This window comes from Suricata suricatta, chromosome 3 (genome assembly GCF_006229205.1).
Source record: "Suricata suricatta isolate VVHF042 chromosome 3, meerkat_22Aug2017_6uvM2_HiC, whole genome shotgun sequence".
Lineage (NCBI taxonomy): Eukaryota > Metazoa > Chordata > Mammalia > Carnivora > Herpestidae > Suricata > Suricata suricatta.
Genome location: NC_043702.1, coordinates 55,559,245 through 55,582,630, shown reverse-complemented (window position 1 = coordinate 55,582,630; position 23,386 = coordinate 55,559,245). Strand labels below are relative to the sequence as shown.

Below are 23,386 nucleotides of genomic sequence, written 5' to 3'. Positions count from 1 at the left end.
TCCCTTCCATTTTTAAAAGCTATATTTCCAAACTATAAATGTCTTACAACCAGAAACCATAGGGCTTTTATCTTTAACATCACCACACTGGGGCTGATACACAGAAGATGTTCAATAAATATATTTGAGTTAGCCTTAAAATGGGTAATACTTTTTGTTCAAAATAGTTTTGCAATATAGAAAATACTTCAGGGAGCCTGGCTGGCTCATTTGGTAGAGTAGGTGACTCCTGATCTTGGGATCATGAATTCAAGCCCCACGAGGGCCTAGAGCTTATGAAAAGGGAAGAGAGGAGACGAGACGACTTCAAGAATTAACTTTTGTTACTATCCTTTATAAAATCCTAGGAGAATTAGGACTTTCATATGGGGACCCTTTGCTATAGATGATTCCCTAGTCAGATAAGCTTAGGAGGCTCTGAGTTAAAAAAATTTAATGTAAGTTTTCAGTGTGCTTTTATATGCAGAAATGCACTGTAGTTCCAAAAGGACATTCCCAAATTTTGCTGAACCTCCAATTTGCTTGCTCATTTTTTTTTTTTTTTTTTTTTTACAAAACACTATCAATAATATGATAGGACACTAGCATCCTGAGGATACTATTTTTATAGTTTATTGATTTTTGAGACAGAGACAGGGCAGGCACGATTTGGGGAGGGCAGAGAGAGAGAGGGGGACACAGAATCTGAAACAGGCTCCAGGCTCTGAGCTGTCAGCACGGAACTCGACATTGGGCTCGAACCCACGAACTGTGAGATCATGACCTGAGCTAAAGTCGCTTAACCGACTGAGCCACCCAGGTGCCCCCTGAGGATACTATCTAAAAGCATCTGTTGAACTCAGTAATATTTGAGAGATAATCACAAAATAAATAACCACTTTTGCATTAAAAGCTTAAAGTCTCTTACCTTTCTAGCTGGTGGGCCATGAGCTTTATTTGCTTTGCTGCCAGGAATCCTTCAGCTCTAATCACGTAAGCAGTATTTCTTAAGTTTCCACCTATGTATCTCTAGGGCAAAGGAGAGACCGAAAAGAGTGAACTCCTTACTCTGTGCGATCTGAAGAAACAGACATATGCAGTTAAACTCCAATACAAAAAATTCCAAGTATTTACTTTATATTTAAAAATGTATGTAAAGTTTGGCTTCCGTTCCATTTTTTTCTGATATAAAAATTAAGGTTCCCTTCAGAAGTTTCAGTGCTCCAGGAAGATGTTTATCCTAGGGTGTCCTGTAACTCCCAGCAAAATGCCACCCATCGAGAGGTGTAACAGCTTCAAGGACGGAAGTACAGCAATGGAGTCGTGGTGAAAGGGGGAACAATGAAGCTTTCTACCACAACCGAAGGGAGAGGTAGTCATAGATGATAGGTGAAATGCAGTGCTGAACCTAAGCATCCACATTCTTAGCATGGAGATGAAATTTTTCCTGTGTCAGTGCTGCACGTAACACCAATGGGACCCAGTTCATATGCTTTTCACTTGGTAACAGCTTGATTTTTTTTATACCTGTATCAGTTGGATTAGGTTCAGCTATGAGTGACAGAAACTCAAAATTAGCAATGGCTTAAATGATTCAGAAGTTTATTTCTCTCACAGAAAAGGACAAGCAGTCTGGAACCATGATCATTAGGAACCCAGGCTTCTTCTATTTTGTTGTTTTGCCAGCCTCAACATGTGGTGTCCACTTCATGATTTAAAATAACTGCTTAAGGTCTAATCATAACATATGCTCATCAGATAGTAGGAAGGAGAATGAGGAGATAAGTAATAGCCTCCCTTTAAGGAAATTTTTCAACAACTCACAGGAAACTTGTATTTACATTCCATATACCAGAACTTAAGTCACACGGTTATACCTGAGAAATATATTCTTTATTTTGCCATATGTTCAGTTAAAAATTGGAGCATCTATAATAAAGAAAAAGAAGGAAATGAATATTGGTCAACATTTAGGTGTTACTCTCTCATTCTAAAATGTAAGATGGCTGAATACCTTGTAGAGATGCCTCAGTAGTCCACTAAAGGGAGCTTTCAAAAGGAGAAAGTCCTCCCAGTGGCCAAGGAGCAAGACCAGTGTTCATAAAAACTTCTCTAAATATGGAAGGCCAATCTGTAGGTGACAAACAAGGGAAAACTCTGAGGAACAGAACAACAATGCAAGAGGAAAGGAACAACCTAAACAACAGCTGTGGTTTGGGAGGATAAACTCACATAAGAAGTCCACAGAACTCAGAAATGGTAACATGGGGCCATTATGTAAGTAATGGAGTGCTCAAGGTGAGTTGGGTTAAGATCCTGGCAGAAAACCAAGTTACCAATTCCATTAGGAAAAGGCAGTAATCCTGGGAACAAAATTTTAAAAGGGAAAGTAGACTTTCCTCTACCATTATTTGAGGACCAAACTCTCATTATTAGGCCATGTATGAACTTGGGAGATGTCCCTATTGCACAAAGTGCTGATGAGAAGGGTTGCACGTTACCATGAATAGGTTGGCTGAAACAGTCTTCATGTTTAAAACTTTGAAAGGAGAATATTGGAAGCCAGAAAGCCTCTCATTTCAAAGCAGGCAACAAAATTCTGTTTTAGATAGAATGTTCCTTAAAGGGAAAGGGACCAGAACAGGATATTTAGCTATACAAATGTAAAATAGAGACCATAAATGGAGCAGCAATTCAAAGGACAAATGTCTCTGCATAAAGATTCACATTTTCTAGGTAGAGAGATATTTCTGCAAGTTATTTCTTTCAGGGAAATGTTTATTTTTAAAAGCAGGGCCTCAGATTTTCCTGTGGAGTGTTTGTGTTCTTATTTTAGCAGTTGCTCACAAAAGACCAGGAACTAACACCCTAGAAAACAGCAAGATGGACTTCTGGTCTTCATTTCAAGCAAAAGACAACAAGATTAAATTAAACTAGCAAGCTGTACCTGGCTTATGTTTTATGCATGCAATGTTAAGATTACCATCCAGACTTTGGAAGACTTTAAACATGTTTGGATTTTTTGTTTTTTGTTTTGTTTTTTTGCTAGCTTGAAACACACAGAAGAACCTCTTTTACCACTGCTCCCTATCTTAGCTACTGTATATATAGGCATACCTTGTTTTATTGAGCTTCACTTTATTGTGCTCTGCAGATAGCGTTTTTTACAAATTCAAAGTTTGTGGCAGCGTTCACTGCACTGAACAACTCTACTGATGCCATTTTTTCCAACAGTATTTGCTCACTTCATGTCTCTGTGTCACATTTTGGTCATTCTTACAATATTTCAAGCTTCTTCATCCTCATTATATTTGTTACGGTGAGTTGTGATCAGTGATCTTTGATGTTACTATTGCAACTGTTTTAGGAAGCCACAGACTGCATCCATATAAGACAGCAAACTTCACTGATAAATGCTGTGTGTATTCTAACTGTTTCACCTACCAGCTCCTCCCCCATCTCTCTCCTTCTCCTTAGGCTTTCCAGTTCCGAGACACAACAATATTTAAATTAGGCCAATTACTAACCCTACAATGGCCTCGAAGTATTCAAGGGAAAGGAAGAGGGGCACATCTCTCACGTTGAACCCAAAGCTAGAAACGATTAAGGTTAAGAAGACACATAGAAAGCCAAGATGGGCCAAAAGCAAAGGCCTCTTGCACCAGGCAGGTATCCAAGCTGTGAATATAAAGGTAAACTTCTTGACGGAAATCAAAAGTGCTATTCTAGTGAACATACAAATGTAAGCGAAATAGCCTTACAACTGATATGGAGAAAGTTTTAGTGGTCTGAATAGAAGATCAAACCAGCCACCACACTCCCTTAAACTAAAACCTAATCCAGAGAGAGGGGCCAAAGCTGCAGAAGAAAAGCTGGAAGCTAGCAGAGTTGGTTCATGTTGAAGAAAAGAAGCTACCTTTATAACATTAATAGGACAAGGTGAAGGGGGGCCTGGCTAGCTCAGTCAGTAGAGCATGCAACTCTTGATCTTGGGGTTGTGAGTTCGGGCCTTACAATGAGCAGAGAGATTAAAAGTTAAACATTTTTTAAGTGCAAGGTCAAACAGCAAGTGCTAATATATGAACTGCAGCAAGTTATCCAGAAGATCTAGCTAAAATCATTAACGAAGGTGGCTACAACATATTTTCAATGTAGATTAAAACAGCCTTAGATTAGAAGATGCCATCTTGAACTTTTTTTTACAGAGGAGTTCATACCTGGTTTCAAGCTTCAAAGAACATGGTGACTCTCTTGTTAGAGGCTAACACAACTGGTGACTTTAAGCTGAAGCCAATGCTCATTGATCATTCCAAAAATATTAGGCCCCTTAAGAGTTATGCTAAATCTACTTTGCCTGTGCTCTATAAATGGAACAACAAAGTCTGGATGACAGCACATCTGTTTAAAACATGATTTAACTGAGTATTTTAAGTCCACGGTTAAGACTTGCTACTCAGAAACAAAGATTCCTTTCAAAATCTTAGTGCTCACTGATGATGCACCTGATACCCAAAAGCTCTCATGGAGAAGTGTAACAAGATTAATGTTTACATGCCTGCTAATAAACGTATGTATTCTGCAGCCCATGGTCCAAGGAGTAATTCTGACCTCCAAGTCTTATTAAAGAAATACATTTTGTAAAACTGCAGCTGCTATCTACAATTATTCCTCTGATGGATCTGGGCAAAATAAACTGAAAACCTTCTAGTAAAGATTCGCCATTCTCCATGCCATTAAGAAAATTTGTGATTCATGGGAAGAGGTCAAAGTATCAACTTAACAGGAATTTGGAAGAAGTTTATTCCAATCTTCATGGATTAGTTTGAGGGGTTCAAAACTTCAGTGGAGAAAGTAACTACAGATGTGGTAGAAACAACAAGGTAAATAGATGTGGGGCTGGAAGGTGGGACTAAATTGCTGCAACCTCATGATAAAACCTGGACAAATGAGGAGGTGCTTCTTAGGCATGGACAAAGAAAGTAATTTCTCGTGATGGAATCTACTCCTGGTAAAGATGCTATGAAGATTTTGAAATGGCAGCAAGGAATTCAAAATACTGCATCAACTTCGTTGATGAAGCAAGTTAGAGAGGACTGACTCCAATTTTAAAAGTTCTCCTGTGAGTAAACTTCATTATTGTCTTATTTGAATAAATTGTCACAACCACCCCACCTTCAGCAACCACCACTCTGAGCAGTGGACAGCCATCATGGGCAAAACCCTATACCAGCAAAAAGATTAAAACTTGCTGAAAGCTCAGATGATGGTTAGACATTATTATTTTTTAGCAATAAAATCTTATTTATCAATTTATTTCTTTATTTAAAAAAACTTTTTTTATATTTTTATTTTTTGAAAGAGAAAGCATGAGCAGGAGAGGGTCAGAGAAAGAGGGAGATACAGAATCCAAAGATAGCCTCCAGGCTCTGAGCTAGCTGTCAGCACAGAGCCCGATGTGGGGCTCAAACTCATGAACCGTGAGATCATGACCTGAGCGGAAGTCAGATGCTTAATCAACTGAGCCACCCGGGCACCCTTCAATTTTTTTTTTTTTTTTTTTTGAGAAAAAACATGCACATGCAAGCAAGCAGGAAAGTGGATGAGGGAAAGTGAGAGAGAATTTAAGGTTTTATTTATTTTTTGAGAGAGAGAGAAAGAGAGAGAGGGAGGGTCCTAAGCTAACTCCAGGCTCCGAGCTGTCAGCACAGAGCATGACACAGGGCTTGAACTCAGAAACCATGAGATCATGACCTGAGCCAATGTTGGTTAACCAACTGAGCCCCCCAGGCGCCCTGAGGGAGAATCTTTAAAAAAAAATTTTTTTTAATGTTTTATTTATTTTTTGAGAGAGCGAGAGAGAGACAGCTTGAGTAGGGGAGGGTCAGAGAGAGGGGTAGACACAGAATCTGATGCAGGCTCCAGGCTCTAAGCTATCTGTCAGCATAGAGTCCGACGCGGGGCTTGAGACGCGGGGCTCGAACCCATGAGACGTGAGACTCGAACCCACGAACCGCGAGATCATGACCTGAGCCAAAGTCGGACGCTCAACCAACTGAGCCACCCAGGTGCCCCCAAGGGAGAATCTTAAGCAGGCTCCACACCTCACACAGCACAATGTGGAGCTCTATTTCACAACCATGAGATTATGACCTGAGCTGAAATCAAGAGTCAAATGCTTAGCTGACTGAGCCACCAGGTGCCCCAAGGAATAGTTTATTTTTTTAGACATAATGCTAGTGCACACTGAATAGACCATAGCATAGTGAAAAAAATATAAATTTTATATGCACTAGGAAAGCAAAAAAGTTCACTTGACCTGCTTTATTGTGGTAGTCGGGAATCAAACCAGCCATTATCCCTAAGTGTGCCTGGATTTGGATATAATTAACCTGTGGGTAAGGAGTATGGTCTCTCCTGAATGAGGCAAATACTGCTAGTGGTAAGTATTCTGGAAAGCAGATACTGTGTCAAAAAACAGGGCTCATAAAGTAGATATTTGTGTGAGAAAGGAACTAATTCTCTCTTGACACCAACTAAGAGTCTAACATACTTAAGGACAATTGGATAGTTAGAATCCTGAATAGGCAACTTCTGGCCCTGTGAGAGAAATAGGAGCTAGCCATGAGGAAGTCTTTTCAAAGCAGTGTTCAAACAGGTGTATATGTTACTGGAAGTACACTAATGTTTTCCAAGGAAAATCTGAACAGGATAAGTTTTAAGAAAATTTCCAAGGGTGCCTGGGTGGCTCAGTTGGTTAAGTGTCCAACTTCGGCTCAGGTCATGATTTCATGGTCCATGAGTTCAAGCCCCGCATTGGGCTCTGTGCTGACAGCTCAGAGCCTGGAGCCTGCTTCAGATTCTGGGTCTCCCTCTCTCTCTGCCCCTTCCCCGCTCATGCTCTAAAATAAATACATGTTAAAAAACATTTTTAATGAAAATTTCCATATCTTTTACTTCCCTACATTTGCTTTACTAAAATGATCTGCCCCTTTTCCCCGAGTCCTTATTCTTCCACAGTTCCAAAGAAATCCATATCAAAACTTATTACAGGGCACTATTGCCCCAGGTTGTAAAAACTTCCAAGGAATAAAACAAGGGGATTATTTAAATTAAGAGTGTCTTAAAACCTCCCTTAATCCAGGCACCATTAAACCTCAGACTTGCGTCTTTGTCTTCTAAGTACTTCTGTTAAAGCAAAGCATTGCTTTTAAGAATGGTGTTTTGCCCTGTGTTTAGGAATGTTCTGAATTCGTATATAATGTTTAGTGTGATGACAGGAACAATAAAAACTTTGTGTTTAAAGATTGATTCTTGGGGCACCTGGGTGGCTGTCAGTTAAGCATCTGACTTTGGCTCAGGCCACGATCTCAAGGTTTGTGGGTTTAAGCCCTGCGTTGGGCTCTGTGCTGACAGCTAGTTCAGAGCCTGGGGTCTGTCTTCGGATTCTGTATCTCCCTCTCTGACCCTTCCCTGATCACGCTCTCTCTCTCAAAAATAAATATTAAAAAAAAAGTTTTAAATACTGATTCTTCCATTCTAAAAATATTGTTCAAAAATGCACTGACCTGAGAGAGCTCTATGAAAAGAGGAACTCAATAAGAAACTTAAGAGAAGTTGAATTTATATTTATTGCAGAGAAGTAGGATAAGGTGACCAATACTTTAAACATTAAAATCTACTGGATTCAAATAAAATTATGTTGGAGAAGTGGAAGTTAAATAAAAGTTCCGTAAGAAAGAAGAACAATGAAAACTTCTATTAAAGATGAATTACTTCTAGTTTGTTTTTTAAAAACCAATGATAACATCAAATCACTATTGAAATTACTTATAAAAGCCAGAAAATTTTTCAACTATTTAAACTTACAATGAAAAATTAGAGGATTCAGCTTAGAAATATGCAAAATTAAAAAATGTGCAAGGGTACACAATTTACCAAATTTCTTTTCAGAAGCATTGTAGTAGGTAGAATGGTCCCCAAAGATGTCCACACCCAAATCCCTAGAAACTATGAACAGGTTATATTACATAGCAAAATGGACTCTGAAGATGTAAAAAGGTTACAGATCTTAAAACAGGAAGATTATCCTGAGTTATCCAGGTGTCCCAATCTAATTATAGGAGCCCTTAACAACAGAAAACTTTTCTGTCTGGAGTCTGAGAGATTCAGCAGCAGCAGAAGTCTCAGAAATTACAAGCATGAGAGAGACCCGACCTGCTGTTACTGGAGGGAGCAGCAATGAAAGCCCTCCAGCTTCTGAGAGCAAATACCAGCCCTGGTTGTCAGCCCACAAGGAAAGAGGGACCGCCTCAGTCCTAGTTTGGCCAATGTGGGAGTGGATTTTCCCTAGACACTAAAATGGAATGCAGCTCTGCCACCATATTTTGGCTTTGTAAGACCCTAAGCTGAGGACCCAGCTGAGCCCACCTGGACTTCTGACCTACAAAACCTGTGAGATAATCTGTGTTGTTTTAAGATACAAAGTATGTGGTCATTTGTAATGCAGGAATAGGAAATAGAGTGAGCAAAAACGTTAATGTACCCAGGAAGATAGGCTTGTGTCACTAGGCTTCAAGGCAGAAACACCTTAGAGACACAATTTTCTCTGTGCTGTAGTTTCCTTCTTAAATCCTGGTCAAGAGCCACAAAACGCAAAAAAGTGATCCTACAGCAATCCTGGGTCTTCAGAACAGCACTATGGTCATAATAACAAAAAAATCCTAGGAGTTTAAAAATCTGTAACTATGAGCTGGTAGGACTTTCCTCCCTTTCAAGGTTAAAGTATCTATGAGTTTTATATTAGGAAAAATTTTAATGGCATGATTTTACTATGAGCCTCTTCAATAAGAAACAATACACCAATTTTAGGATGATCGAAAACAATAAAGGATAATAACACACGTAAATATAGTATAGTGCATGGCACTTCCATAGTATCTATTAAGTTTATTAGAAGTTTTACAGTATTTGACTTTAAGTATACATTTTCCTGAGGCACCTGGCTGGCTCAGTCAGTACAGCATGTGACTCTGGATCTGATCAGGGTCATGAGTTCAGGCCCCACACTGGGCCTAGAGCTTACTTAAAAAAAAAAAATTAAATGTATGTTTTCCTAATGCTTTAATCAATCCTATTCTTACTACTGTATTTAAGGCCCCAAACTGAGAACTCTATGTTTAATATTTAAACAAAAGCTTTTTAATCTTTAACCCATGAATTTGATGTTATCCCATAAGGTTATTTGGTACATAATGTTTAGTTCATCTATGTAAGGAAATCAAATGCCTCAGAAGTGATAAAAATAGAATTTATATTTAATGAGAAAAAGCAGCTTTTTGAGGAAAGCAGTTTTTAATTTTGCCCCACTCACAACAGATACGACAGATAATCTTCACATGCATCACCAATTCCCAAGCGTATACTAATATTTTGATGAAATTCCTCAAATTTGATGGCACACATACAGAGCACCTCAGACTTTTCCCATTATTGTATTCATGAAAGTATGAGTATGTAAACATTGAAATCAGCCCAATATATCAAAATATTCTTTACTAAAGATTCAGTTTTTAAGTTAAACTTCATCTTTTTAAAGTAAGGATTGATTATTCCCAAACCTGTAATCCCTAGGTGATATAAGGTAAGCAAGTTCTTGCCTTACAGCTTAAAATTACAAAAGTACATTAGAAATACATATACAAGGAACTTACAGAGTAATGGCTATGAATATGAACAGTGCTAATGCAAGTTTTTATTAATAACATCATTTTAGATTTGGTAATCTATTATAAAAATGCCCATAGCATTATTTTTCTCAGGTAAATGTATAAAACATCCTTATTTATTGTTTTATTTCTTAAAAACTTACATTTTATAAAAGTTAAAAAAAATAGAAATTCACAGCTCACTAAAAATTACATTAATTCCTAGTCATCATTGCTATTGAGTCTATCGATACTAATTTCTCATTATGAAGAGGGCACAAATAACACAGGGTATAGTTTTCAAGCTTTTTTAAAGTTTATATATTTTGAGAGAGAGAGAGAGAGCACGCAACGAAGCAAGGGAGAGGGAAAGAGAGAATCCCAAGTAGGCTTAGCACTGTCAGCACATAGCCTGACGCTGGGCTTGAACTCACGAACTGTGAGATCATTACCTGAGCCAAAACCAGGAGTTTAGTGCTTAACTAGCTAGCTACCCAGGCACCCTGATAGGGTATAGATTATGTGCAATTCCCACTACAACACTAGTAAGTTCATCTCTCACTTCTCTCAAAGTATGTCAAAATTCAAGTACGTGAAAGAAATATTACTAAAGGAATAAACCCTGAATCCAACATATGTCAATAATCATTAAAACTGTCCTTACAAATGATAAAAGACATAGTGACTCTCAACAGTGTGGCTGATAAGTGATAGTACAGTCACACTGAGTAATCATTAAAGAATTAAAAAAAAAAATCAGAAGACATACAGATGGCCAACAGACACATGAAAAGATGCTTATCATTTATCAGAAAAATGCAAATCAAAACTACATTGAGATTTCACCTCACACCTGTCAGAATGGATAAGCTCAACACCATGATGAGGATGTAGAGAAAATACTCATGCACTGTTGATGAGAAAGCAAACTGGTGCAGCCATCGTGAAAAAGTGTGGAAGTTCCTCAAAAAGCTAAAAATAGAACTACCTTATGATCCAGCAACTGCACTACTGGGTACTTACCCAAATACAACAACTAATTCAAAGGGATACACCCCCTCCCATGTTTATAGCAGCATTACTAACAACGGAAGCAGCCCAAGTGTCCCTCAATAGAAGAACGGATAAAGAAGATGTGTTGTGTGTGTGTGCGTGTGTGTGTGTGTGTGTGTGTGTGTGTGTGTGTAATGGAATATTACTCAGCCATCAAAAAGAATGAAATCTTGCTCTTTGCAATGACATGGATGGAACGAGGGAATATGATGCTAAGCGAAATAAGTTAGAGAAAGCTTTCACTCACGTGGAATTTAAGAAACAAAACAAGCAAGCAAAGGGAAAAAAACAGACAAATCAAGAAACAGACTCTTAATTATAGATTAAAAAAATCTGATGATTACCAGAGGGGAGAGGGATGGGTAGATGTATTAAATAGGTGATGTGGATTAAGGAGTTCTTGTGATGAGCACAGGGTAATGGAAATGCTGAATCACTATATTGTACACCTGAAACTAACACTGTATGTAAACTAGCATTAAAATAAAAACTTTAAAATTAAAAACAGAACATTATGAATGTGGTATTTTAATAATTAGCTCTTTCTTCCACTATGAAGAGGAAGGAATAAAAGGTCTCACCAAAATGTTTTTAGTGGAATTGGTAGAATAAAAAATGATAATTAGATTTTTATGGAAATCAAACTGTTTTATCATCTCAAAATATGAGTATGCTATACTGCATGAGTTTTATACGGAAAAAGTCTGACTTGAGAAGGGGTATATAGGAAACAAAAAATATGAGATACTCTCTCACATGGATATATGAATATTCTAATACAGTAAATTGCACCACAAATTATAAGTTCCTATGGAAAACTCAACTTTATTGCCAACGCTACAAAAGAGATAGATGATATCCTGCCTTCAAGCTACATCACACATTCCTGGAGGGGGTATGATAGGTTATTATTATTTCTGAATGTGCTTTAACAATAATAATTACCACACCATTTACTAAGTATTCATTAGTTCCCAACACTGTTTTAAGCATCACATATACATTATTTGAACAAGGCTATGAATTATTATTATCTTTAAAAATAAGGACAGGGAAGCACAGAGAGGTTATATTATTTGCCCAAGTTGATACAGATAGTTAAGTGGAAGATTCATGAGAGTCTCTGGCTCCTAAAAACCACACTAAAGTGTTGATTATATACTTACTATGTACCAGAAGATGATACTGAGGAAGCAAAAACTCAGCCAATTTGGCTACAACCTACATATTCTTTACTTCAAGGGTTACCTATATGGATATAAATGTCATTATGATTTTAATAACTCATAAATGTATGGGTTGGAAAGCAGCTCTTATATTAAAATCAGCATAAAACATCCAACATGTAAACCCTTAAAAATATATCAGATTTAAGGATTATTGTTACTATACCATCAAAAGTTTGTTAATTTTTAGGAGAAAGTGAAATGACAGAAGATATGAAATATACAGTATCTGTCTCAGCACACAGATCACTGGTAGACAAATAACTACAGACTGAAATGGTCTACTAAACAGTGCAACTTATTCCCAGAATTAGTAAACATTTCTAATTAGGCAATCCTACTTTATTAATAAGTACAACTCCAAAGTTGATAAAATTATGATAAATTTTGTGCACTCATATTCTCATGACCATGTAGATGTGCTCAACTCTTTGGGGAGGCAAACATTTGGCAATATAGAAACATTTATATCCTACAGAAATATGTATATACTTCATTTGATTTTAGTACCCTGTGGAAGACAATTCAAAATAAGAAAAGAGATAAATGCACAGAGATGCTCAATGTTAAAATAGAAACTGAAAACAATTATTTTCCTGTTGAGCATTGAAAATTGAGTAAATGTAGGGGCACCTGGGTGGCTCAGTTGGGTAAGTGTCCAACTCTTGATTTCAGCTCAGATCATAATCTCACGGCTCATGAGTGAGGTCGAGCCCTGCAAGCAGCTCTGCACTGACAGCATGAAGCCTGCTTAGGATTCTCTCTCCCTCTCTTTGCCCCTCCTCCTCCTCGTGCATGCACAAGCTCACGCTCTTTCTCTCTCTCAAAATAAATAAAATTAAAAATTAAAAAAAAATAAAATTGAGGAAATGTTAGTAGTCATTTGGTAAACTATCAGGTAAGCATTATATATTACAAAGGTTAGACAGTATAGGAAAATGCTAAAGCTAGAAAAGTAAAGAATAACTGTATAATTCTGTTAGAACTACAATGTATATTATATACAGAAATTAGAAGGAAACAAAAATAATTAAAAGTTATTTATCAGAAGAAACTTGTAATTGATTTTTAGTAACACTATTTTAAGTGTTCAAAAAATAGAAGAAAACACATTAACCCACATAGCAAGAATTAGAAAAATCAAAGCTATAAAATTGGAAGGATAAAGGTTTAGGTTCAGGTAGGCAAACTAAAGAACATTTAGGGAATTTGTAAATTAAAGCAGTATTATAAAGACAATGATATACAGGACTAGCCAAATAATCAAAATACACTTGGTGTCTTGCCAACTGACTTTTGCCAATATTAATCATTCCCACCTTTTCCCTTTTCTAGTTATCTTGTTGAGTATCTCTGTGATAATAAGCTACTACGACTGCTGGGGGTGTTTTTATTCCTTGGGTATTAAGACAAAAAAAAAATGGGAATCACTATCTTTGTTAAGATACAGAATGCAGACATGAGTGACTAAACTAGCCCTGAGAGCATTCTACTTACATCCCTTCTTGTTAACAAAAAAAAGGTTTTTTTAAAATTTTTTCTAAAGTAAGATTTTTAAAAATCTTATTTGTTTTGAAAGAGAGAAAGAGGGCAAGCAGGGAAGGGGCAGATAGAGGGGGAAAAAGAGAATCTCAACCAGGCTCCATGCTGCCAGCACAGAGTTCAATGCAGAGTTCAAACACACTAACCATATGATCATGACCTGAGCAGTTGGATGCTTAACCGACTGAGCCACGCAGGTGCCCCCCCCACACACACAAAAAAAATGTTTTTAATCACTGTACTACCCTACCAAAATGCCAAGGAAAAAAGCATCCCTTAAACATACTTAAAAATGTAAATGAGGTGGGCCTGGGTGGCCCAGTCGGCTGAGCATCTGAGTTCGGATCAGGTCATGATCTCACAGTTCATGGATTCAAGCACCGCGTCGGGCTCTGTGCTGACAGCTCAGAGCCTGGAGTCTGCTTCCAATTCTGTGTGTCCCTCTCTCTCTGCCCCTCCCCTGCTCACAATCTGTCTCTCTTTGTCTCTCAATAATAAATGTTAAAAAGAATTTTTTAATGTAAATGTATATACAAGTTTCAAAACTGTTAAATAGAATAAATGAAAATAGTATATATAATATACATATATCTGTAATTATATAATACATAACACATTTATAGTAATATATGTAAAATAATTCCAATTATTGTTGGCCTTAAAGATCCACAAACTTCCTTAAATCTTTCTGAAATTATATTTTACTCTAACTTTTTAACCTTGAGCTTAAGAAACAGAGCAAAAGAAATGTTTTGTGGGTTTTCCCTTGGACATAAATAGGTGGATAGTATCACTAATACCTCCTCATTAAGAATTACATTCGTGGAACATGCAGCAGTTTAGGTAAGTTCTAAGTCTCTAGGAATAGGTGTGAGGATAGGATAAACACACAAATACTAAGTTAAACTCCTGACTGTAACAATGCAGATTTGTTTTTCTATAGTACTAAATTTTAATGATAGTACTAAATTTTAAGGACAGTGAGTAGCTTAACAAGTACTTGATGTACTGATTTTTATAAGGATCAGTTGACTATCCAATTGTTATTCAATGGGTTATTCTTTTCTTATTTGAGAGAAAGAGAGATGGGGTGGGGGGAGAAAAAGAGATTTTAAAAGAGATTGTATTATTTGCTCAAGATGACACAGATAAGATCTACACATTTGCTCTAACATGATCTTACAATTTCTTTAACCATCAGAGAACATATAAATCATCAAAACCCAACTTTTTCAAAACTCAAAAATTTAGAGGGGCAAAATGTTCATTATTTATTGAGACTTCATACTAGTTGTAAGTATGGACATTTGACGGATAGCTCATTATATTTTAAAAATGATATTCAGATAGCTTTCAAATCCTGACTACCAAGAAAAAGCATTTCTCTTGTTAAAAAGCTGCCATAATAACCTTAATGTGTACTGTTATTTTAGTTTTAAAATACTCTCAAGTAAATACAGGAATTTCTGGATTACATATTTAATAGACTACGGCATAGTGCCCCAAAGATGAAATAAACATTCTAATAAGGTTATTTAAAAAAGAACTTCGAGGAAATGCAATCAGGTCTACAGAAGGCCTGGGTACCTTAAAAACACACACAGTTCCTGAAAGCTCCTTCCTTACTGACAAGCACCTACACTCTAAATTACCACAATATATTTTAAGTAATTCAAAACTTAATGGCAGTAATCCTCTCAAAAGCAAGATTAATAAACATGTTTTTAGGAAAGCGGCATAGGAACCCATAAATGTGTAAGATTTTTAAAAATAAATTACAAGGACTAAGATTTCTAATTGTTATTCAATTACTGATGACCTTAAAAAATCCAAGAACATCCTTAACTCTATTTCGTGATCTGCAGCAGGGCACCTCTTTTTTAACCTAACTTTACAATGGTGTTTCCTGCAGCTTTGAGGAGTGTTTACAGTGGATTCCTCAAGTCGGTGTAACACATTTAATTATAAGATGCAACTACTACTGTATTGGTCTTTCAGGTCACTTAACCCTGTAACGTTGACCCTTAAACAAGCTTATCACCTTCACAGTTTTGGTACACTAGACTAAGGTTACACAACTATTTAAAAATTACATCTAGAAAGGCTATTCCTGACAATGCCAGTGGTTTCTTCAAATAGAACAAAAAGTGCACTCAAGGGAACAGTTTCTGTTTTGACTTCAAGTATGTATATTAAACTTACGCATTGTTTCTGTTTCCATGATTTAAAACTCCTAAGAAATTACAACTTTCATATTGTAATTTAGCGATTAGTCAATGTGCCTAAAGTCCATCAGATGTAATGCCTTTTACTCCATATTCACAGTAGTTCTGCTCTTGGCCTCAACCAGTTTGAAACTCCCGATTAAGCAAAGACAGTTTTATACTACCTAAGGACACAAAAATAGTAGCCGGCTCCTCCGCCCTCTCCCTCCTCTAGCGTCGGTTCAACGAGCTAACACAGAAAACACACACACTCTCTCTCTTTCTCTCTCTTTCTCTCTCAGCCTGCTCCCTAGGCCATCAATAAAAAAGCACAGGTTACTTCCCTACGGAGGTTCTGCAGTCCAAGCAGGGAGGTTAAAAATGGGGGAAAATACCAGAATCAATCTGCACCCACACCTCAGGCCCGCCCCACCGGGAAAAAGGGGGTGGCGGGAGTGTGAGGGGGCAGTAAGGACAGAAAATGCCCAGACTTCCAGCTCACAGGTCCCCCATGCCATGTGTTCCATCATGTTCCACCGAAGGCAGAGACCCTGACCCTATTTTCAGCTGCGCCTCCGATCCTCCTCCCGCCACCATCACATACACACATTACCCAACCACTGAGACTTGGGTGGGAAGACCAAAGCCAGCCCTCTTCCTGCTAATCCAAGACTAAAGGGGGTCTCCGTGAGCCCCCGGCATCTCCGACCTGCAGCCCAGAGACCTCTGAACTAACCCGAGAAGGGGAAGATAAATCGGGGGGAGGGGTCTAACAGGAGCCGTTATTCCTTTTTCCTCTTCGTTAGGAAAGCGCGCGAGCGGGGAGGGGCCGGAACAACGAACGCCAGTTACCTAACGGTCCCGCCCGGCAGGTCGGACTCCCGAAGCCGACGCCGCGTGGGCCGCGGTGGTGGCAGAACAGCCAGTCGCCCCGAGGGCTAGGCACTGAGGCAGCAGCGCCGGAGGTGATGGGAAGCGGGGGGTGGGGACTACGGTGAGCGACGTCGCCATGTTAGTGCCTTCTTTCTCCGTATCCCTACAGTTTCCAGTCCTGCGGCCTTCTCCCCATCTCTACTCACCTTTCCAGGTCACTGGTTCATGCTTCTTTCGGTCTTCAGGGAGGCCCGAGCTCAGCGGTGTTTACAAACTACCCCTGGAGGAAAGGGCTGAACCGCACTTTAAAGGCCACGGGCTCCCACAGGCTTCCGTCCTCTCTCGCGAGATCGGACTGACACCCCTTCCCTTCTCCCCGCCCCACTCCCGGCATCCCCCCTTTCTTCTCGGCGCCCCTCCCCTCCACCGCACACGCCCCTTCTTGCCTTCTATCTGATGGAGCGCCTCCGGGTCAGGTGATTTCGTCAGCTTTAAGGGGAGGGGGCGGGAACCAAAGAACACTCGGTAGCTGATGATTGGACAAAGTGTCCGGAGGGCGGGAAGCAGTTCTGGAGGGGGCGGGATCGGAGAGCCAAAAGAGAGGAGTCTCCTTAACCTGGGCTGAAGCCTGTGATTGGCGATTGGCTGGAGACTCGCGCTGCTGTGGGGCGCTGGAGCAGGTGGATGTTGGGGTCTCGGGGAGGGTTTGACGGTGTGCGGAGAAATAAGGTGAACTCTGGAGAAGGCTGCGAGTGGCGGGAGAGAAAGCGCGATGAGTCCTCAAAACCCCAGTGGAGCCCCACCGGCCCGGATGAGCCACGGGGGCTGGTATTTTTGTTGCTGTCACTTCCCGGTCCAGGGTAGGAAGGAAGGCAAAATGTTAAAGAGGCGCGCGCCTAAACCCCTTTTTCTGCTACTCTGAAGCCTGAGAGAAGGTGTCTCCGTTAAGCTGTGGTTTGGAAGAGGCGGAGTTTGCCTCAGAGTATCCCCAAGCATAAAGCGGGAAAGCAAGAGGAGTCCGTTTCAAAAAGAGAAAAGGCCTGTACGTTGGATGGCGTTCGGTCGAATTTTACTAAGCTATAACTGAAGCTCTCTGATTCCTCTCTCTCTGCCCCTCCCCCGCTCATACTCTCCCCCTCCCTTAAAAATAAACATTAAAAAATAAATACATCAACTTTATTAGAACTAATTTCAAACTTTTAAAATATCAGCATCTCCTTATTAACATTTAGAGAGGATCAAAGGACACCAAATTGGAATATGGAATAGAAATGGCTCTCTACCCACAGTACTATCCTACTGCCCACTAGGTTGCTACAATGACAAAGAAATGTCTGGTAAATTTTGAAAGAAGCTGTTTAAAACAGGGTGGCGGAGGAAGACAATTGGATTAACATGAGGGATAAAAGAAACCATACTTACTGCTCTGCAATGGACACAGATACACTCCTGAAAACACAAAAAGTATAGTGCTGAAAATATTTCTTTAAAAATTATTTTTGAGCAGCAGGCAAAAGTTTATTAGAGTATAAGATGAGAAATGAAGAATAGTAGGAAAGCTCTTTTTACAGAGTGGGGACATTCGAAAGTGAATGCCCCTGAAAATATTTTTTTAATGTTACTCTGTGATTCTCTACAACTTAAGTATTTCAACGTTAGGTGTGGGGATATTGATTGTTCAATAAATACTGGCACAAGTTGCAAAGTATGATGAGGGGTTCCTGCAAAATTTGCATTAACTTTTTAAAAAAAGCCAGTTGTTTTCCAGTGCCTTTTTTCATCTATTACATGATTTCTAGTCTATAACAAATTATGAATAAAGTTTTGTGTTAATATAAAATGTATTCTCAATCATCCAAACCAAAGTGAAACTGAAATTATTGGAAGATTGTGCGGTATTGTATTTGAAAGTTAGTAAACTTGCAGTTCAATAATGGTATCTGACATAAAAGTGAAATTCTGATGGCACTGAATCTTTTAACGGGTTTATTTCTAGCCTATGTAGATATATGTGAGCAAACTCCTCTTTTAAGACTAATTTCAGGGGCGCCTGGGTGGCTCAGTCGGTTAAGCCTCCGACTTCAGCTCAGGTCAGATCTCACGTTCGTGGGTTCGAGCCCCGTGTCAGGCTCTGTGCTGACAGCTAGCTCAGAGCCTGGAGCCTGCTTCCCGTTCTGTGTCTCCTTCTCTCTCTGCCCCTCCCCCTCTCATGCTCTGTCTCTCTCTGTATCAAAAATAAATAAAACATTAAAAAAAAAAGACTAATTTCATTATTCGGGAGACCAGAAAAGAAGCCACTGTTTACCTTCTCAAGTTAAAATGAAAGTACTATCGCATCTAGTAGGAGTAACATTGTGGTAGTGTTCATGTAGAGTAGCACTAATCACATCAGTTAAACCTCAGCAGCTCATCTACTGAAAATGAATATGATGATGGACAAAATATGCAATTGACAAATGACAAATTGTTAGGTGAAGTATATATTCACTAAAATGGTGCTGCTTCTCTCCATCTTCCAAAATGTCTAATAACATCTAATGTGAGAAAAAGAACTATAAATGTTATGACATTTCAAAAGAAGTTTGCATCAATTAGAGTAGACTTTTAAAAACAATTATTTCCATTTGCTTAATCAAACATTTGAAATTCGTTTCTCAGGTTTTGATTCATTTTCAATTGGTGTAGGTTTGGTTTTAAATTTCTCCTCCTCCTCATCCAGTCTTGTCAAGTAATTAACTATCTACAAAATGCACTAGAGGAACATGTTATTTTAAAGAAAGTCTTTCAGGAGTTCAGGAGTCTTCCCAGATGAGAGAATATTTAGTAATACAGATAGTACTCTGCTCTGTTGGAGAATACAGTTTTAGCTACTTTTTTAAATTTTTTTTAATGTTTTATTTATTTTTGATACAGAGAGAGAGCATGAGAGGGGGAGGGTCAGAGAGAGAAGGAGACACAGAACTGGAAGCAGGCTCCAGGCTCTGAGCTAGCTGTCAGCACAGAGCCTGACGCGGGGCTCGAACCCACGAATGTGAGATCTGACCTGAGCCAAAGTCGGAGGCTTAACCAACTGAGCCACCCAGGTGCTCCTACTTTTTTTTTTTTTTTTTTTAAGTAAACTTAAGGTGAGAAAAAATAAAGACGATCACAGAAAAAAAAAACCAGGTGGAAACAATACAAATCTGTTCCACATGCATGTTGGCAACCTGGTAGTTAGAAAGTATCTTACTTTAATCTACATTATTTGTAGTTCCACAGCTTTTCATTTACTATAGCTTTTCTGCAAATGAAAACATTCAGCTTAGACAAAATGAATGTAGTTATTATTTTTAGTTCTGATCCCGTGAACTTGTCTCACTATCCATATCTTAATGACACGTTTTGCCTTTCAATTTTTTTTCTCATTGTCGTTCCTCAAGCTCCCCTGACAGCCCTAAAATTCTCTACAATCTTCCCTTTTGCAAATGCAGTAAATCTGTTCTGGACGCCTTCTTTGCCTGTATTATAATTCCATACGTGCATCTACCCAACTACTGAGAAACTTAGTGAGGACCCAGTAAACCTCTTTTAAAGTTGCTGGGGTTTTTTTTTAATATTTATTTTTGAGGAGAGAGAAAGACAGTGTGCAGGTGGTGGAGGGAAAGAGAGAGAAGGAGACACAGAATCTAAAACAGGCTCCAGGCTCCAAGCTGTCAGCACAGAGCCAGTCGCGGGGCTCGAGCCCACTAACCATGAGATCATGACCTGAGCCAAAGTTGGATGCTTAACCTACTGAGCCACCCAGGTGCTCCAACCTGGTAAACCTCCTTTAAGAACCCAGCATGACTTCTGGATAAAATTGGTATCCCTTAGATATAAGAGGCTACTTAAAGAAAACTATTTCTATTATAGAAATGCCCATTATTAAATGCTGCAATAAACAATGAGGGCCTCTAAATGCTCTCAAAACATTCCAAAGTCCCCAGAGTGTGGTATTTCTGCCTTGTTCAGAAGAGTTATTATGTGGTTTTTAATCCATTAATCTGTTATTCTTAAAAATTCAACTAAAACCCTGCTCAAGTCATATATATAGTGAAATATAAATATACAGATGTATGTATGTGAAAAAGTGAAAAGAAAAATTTAATTTGTAAGGACATAGTTTCTGTTTGTAGCTAAACAAAACATAGCATATTCCAGGACATCCCTTATGTCTGCCTTGGACTCAGAACCTCTGCATTTTCACAGGTATCCTCAAGATACAGCCCAGTACAGAAAGATGAGATGAGGACAGCATGGCCCTAGACATTTTTGTTGGTTCTTTTGGTAGCTTCTACCTATGGCAAATCTTCTTTCCCTCCCTCTGACAACCCAGGGCTTTCCTACACATCCTTGAAATGGCCTATGCTACAGTTAACCTTTCTGCATCTATTCTCATAATGGAAATGTCCATTCAGAACATTTCAAGCACAAGGAAGGTCACTGTCCACTTCTCACCCTCAATCTTTGGGTCTCACAAGAATTTGTAAATAATTGTGTGTGGCATTGCAGAGAAAAAATTAGAGGCTGTCCTGATCTCCAAATCATACTTTGGCTTATGCCAGCCTCATGGAGATCAGCCCAAAGAGAACAGAATTGAAAGCCCTTGTTTCCATCCTTCATATCGGTGCCTCCTCCTACCTCTTTCCCATCCCACTCACTAGAAAGAGGGCTTGTCATTATTATATTCAGCTCTCCACACACTATTGTTACCAGTACAAGCAGATAGAACCACTCCTAGGATAAAGATTTTTATCTGCCACTCCAGTGTGTACACTTGATGACTCCCCATAACTAGTCTCTGTCAACCTGAGGCCCACATGGTACCAAAGCTATGAATCCCTTATGCCAGAGATGAGAAAGTCTTGGTCATATGGATGCTCCTAGGTCCTTAGAATAATACCTTGCTCTTTTCAATTGCATTCTCTCCTTGGACACAGTCTCTTAGGGTAACTGTGAACTCAATGCTCGGTTTCTATACTTCATTATGCATAAAGCATTAATATTTATTGAGCATGAGCCTGCCAGGCACTGTTCTCAGCCCTGCAGCTACAAGACATGGCCCTTAGGGAGATTTTCATGGGAGAGGAGGGGAGTCACAGCATTATATAAACAGTATGATAATTTAAATAGTAAGCGCTATTGGAGAAAATAAAGCAGGAATGTGATAACATGCAGTATTATAAGCTTATTCTTTTTATACAACTTTTGAGGTCTTAAGAGCTAAAGATGTTTTAGATATCTCTAGAGAGGTAGGTAAGTATATTGAACTCTCCTTTAGCTAGAAGTGTTGAGGGAACAGTACTGAGCTGCCGAGCATCTGAGACACTCAGCCAAACTACATTAACTATTTGAGAAAGCAAACTCTGGGACTCCCCTGTAAGAGGAGCAGAACCTGGAATCTCCATGCCTGGGAAATGCTGACTAAATGCTTTCTGTTGAAAAGTAGCCACTGCCAACAACCATGGGTCGGCTTAGGAGACCCTGCCAAGATCAGCTCTAGGATGCTAGCTCATGCTCATAGTAGAACAATCAAAAGCCTTTGGATTTACGAGTCTCTATGGATCTTAGGTAAATTCTTCTTTTCAGTATTTAAGCTCCCTTGGAAAAAGAAACTTTAAATTACTAAATATCCAGGAGGAGATAGATTATTTGCATCATTTGAGAAAGAAATGCAGATTCTTACTAGGAATGTGGGCCAATTTTTAGGGATTATAAATAGATCGATAGCTGATAGCTCCTTCCAGCTATCGATCTATTTATAATCTCTAAAACGTAGAGATACAGGGTTACCTTCAATTTATAAAATTGACATTTCTATAAAGTTGCAAGTGAAAGGTTATATTGGAGCCTGTTATCTCACTGACAGACCAGTCAGGGAGTATGGTACCCTGTGCTTCATAACAACATGTTAACATAAATAACATTTTTGAAAAAATAACTATATTTTCCAAAACAAAAATAGAAGAATGGCATTGTTTTCATTTTTATAAATAATTAGGCCATACTTAATCTACTTCTGTATTTGATCTGTTGCAATATGCTGTTTTGGTTGAAGTACTTGATGACAATCTAGCCTCACATACCTGTGCAAGTGGCAAAGGGAAGACCTTGTGAACCCCCAGAAAGAAAGGTTCCAGGGGTCTTCAGAAGTTTTCAGACCACACTTTGAGAATCACTGGATTAGCAGTACAATCCAAAAAGAAGGGGGGGAAAACTGTCCAATTAATGAATTGACAGCTTTTTGAAAGATAAGGAGTCTGAGTTAAGGCATGGAGGAAATTGCAGTATTCTAGACCAGTGCTTTCAAAGCTTAATGTATATACAAATCACCTGGGATCTTTGTTAAAATTCAGATTCTGATTCAGAAGCTCTGGTGTGAAGCTCTAGAACCTATATCTCCAACAAGCTCCCAAGTAATGCCAACGCTGCTGACTCCTGGACCTTTGAGTAGCAGTATTGTATATATTGTGATATACACATCACCAGAAAGCCTTTAACAGAATGCACAGGTGAGCATGTGTATATGTGTGGTGGGCGAAGAGGGTAAGATAAGCGTGAGTGGAGGGAAAAGAGGAGGATAAATAAACTCATGTTATCTACTTTTCAAAAAATCTGTAAAAAACAGTGATATTGCTTATAAATCCTATACTATCACAAGTTTTGACTCCATATTAGCTAACTCCACATCAAAGCAAGCTAAAGCATAACATTGCTACTGGCAGAGACAGAGTCTGCCATGTTTGTTGAGGCAGAGGAGGATGGTACTGGGTCTGAAAAAAATAAT

The 23,386-nt window shown here is 38.8% G+C and overlaps 1 protein-coding gene and 1 long non-coding RNA gene across 4 annotated transcripts in view; one reads left to right on the top strand and one right to left on the bottom strand.

The window, feature by feature from the left end:
• Nucleotides 1–16,950, bottom strand: part of ATF2 (activating transcription factor 2) — a 77,876-nt gene extending 60,926 nt beyond the window's left edge. The window contains exons 1-4 of one of the 3 annotated variants that reach the window (XM_029934355.1): nt 16,788–16,949; nt 1,994–2,110; nt 1,857–1,908; nt 908–1,008 (exon numbers count right to left, since the gene is read on the bottom strand). The gene's annotated coding sequence lies outside the window, so the exon portion shown is untranslated. Of the gene's footprint in view, nt 1–907; nt 1,009–1,856; nt 1,909–1,993; nt 2,111–16,787 lie in introns of all 3 variants that reach the window. The other 2 variants (XM_029934357.1, XM_029934354.1) reach the window with 2 other exon arrangements.
• Nucleotides 16,751–17,749, top strand: LOC115287697. Its single transcript, XR_003906607.1, has 2 exons — nt 16,751–17,057; nt 17,506–17,749. It is a non-coding gene; the product is annotated as an uncharacterized LOC115287697 (long non-coding RNA).
• The last annotated feature ends 5,637 nt before the right edge of the window (nt 17,750–23,386 follow it).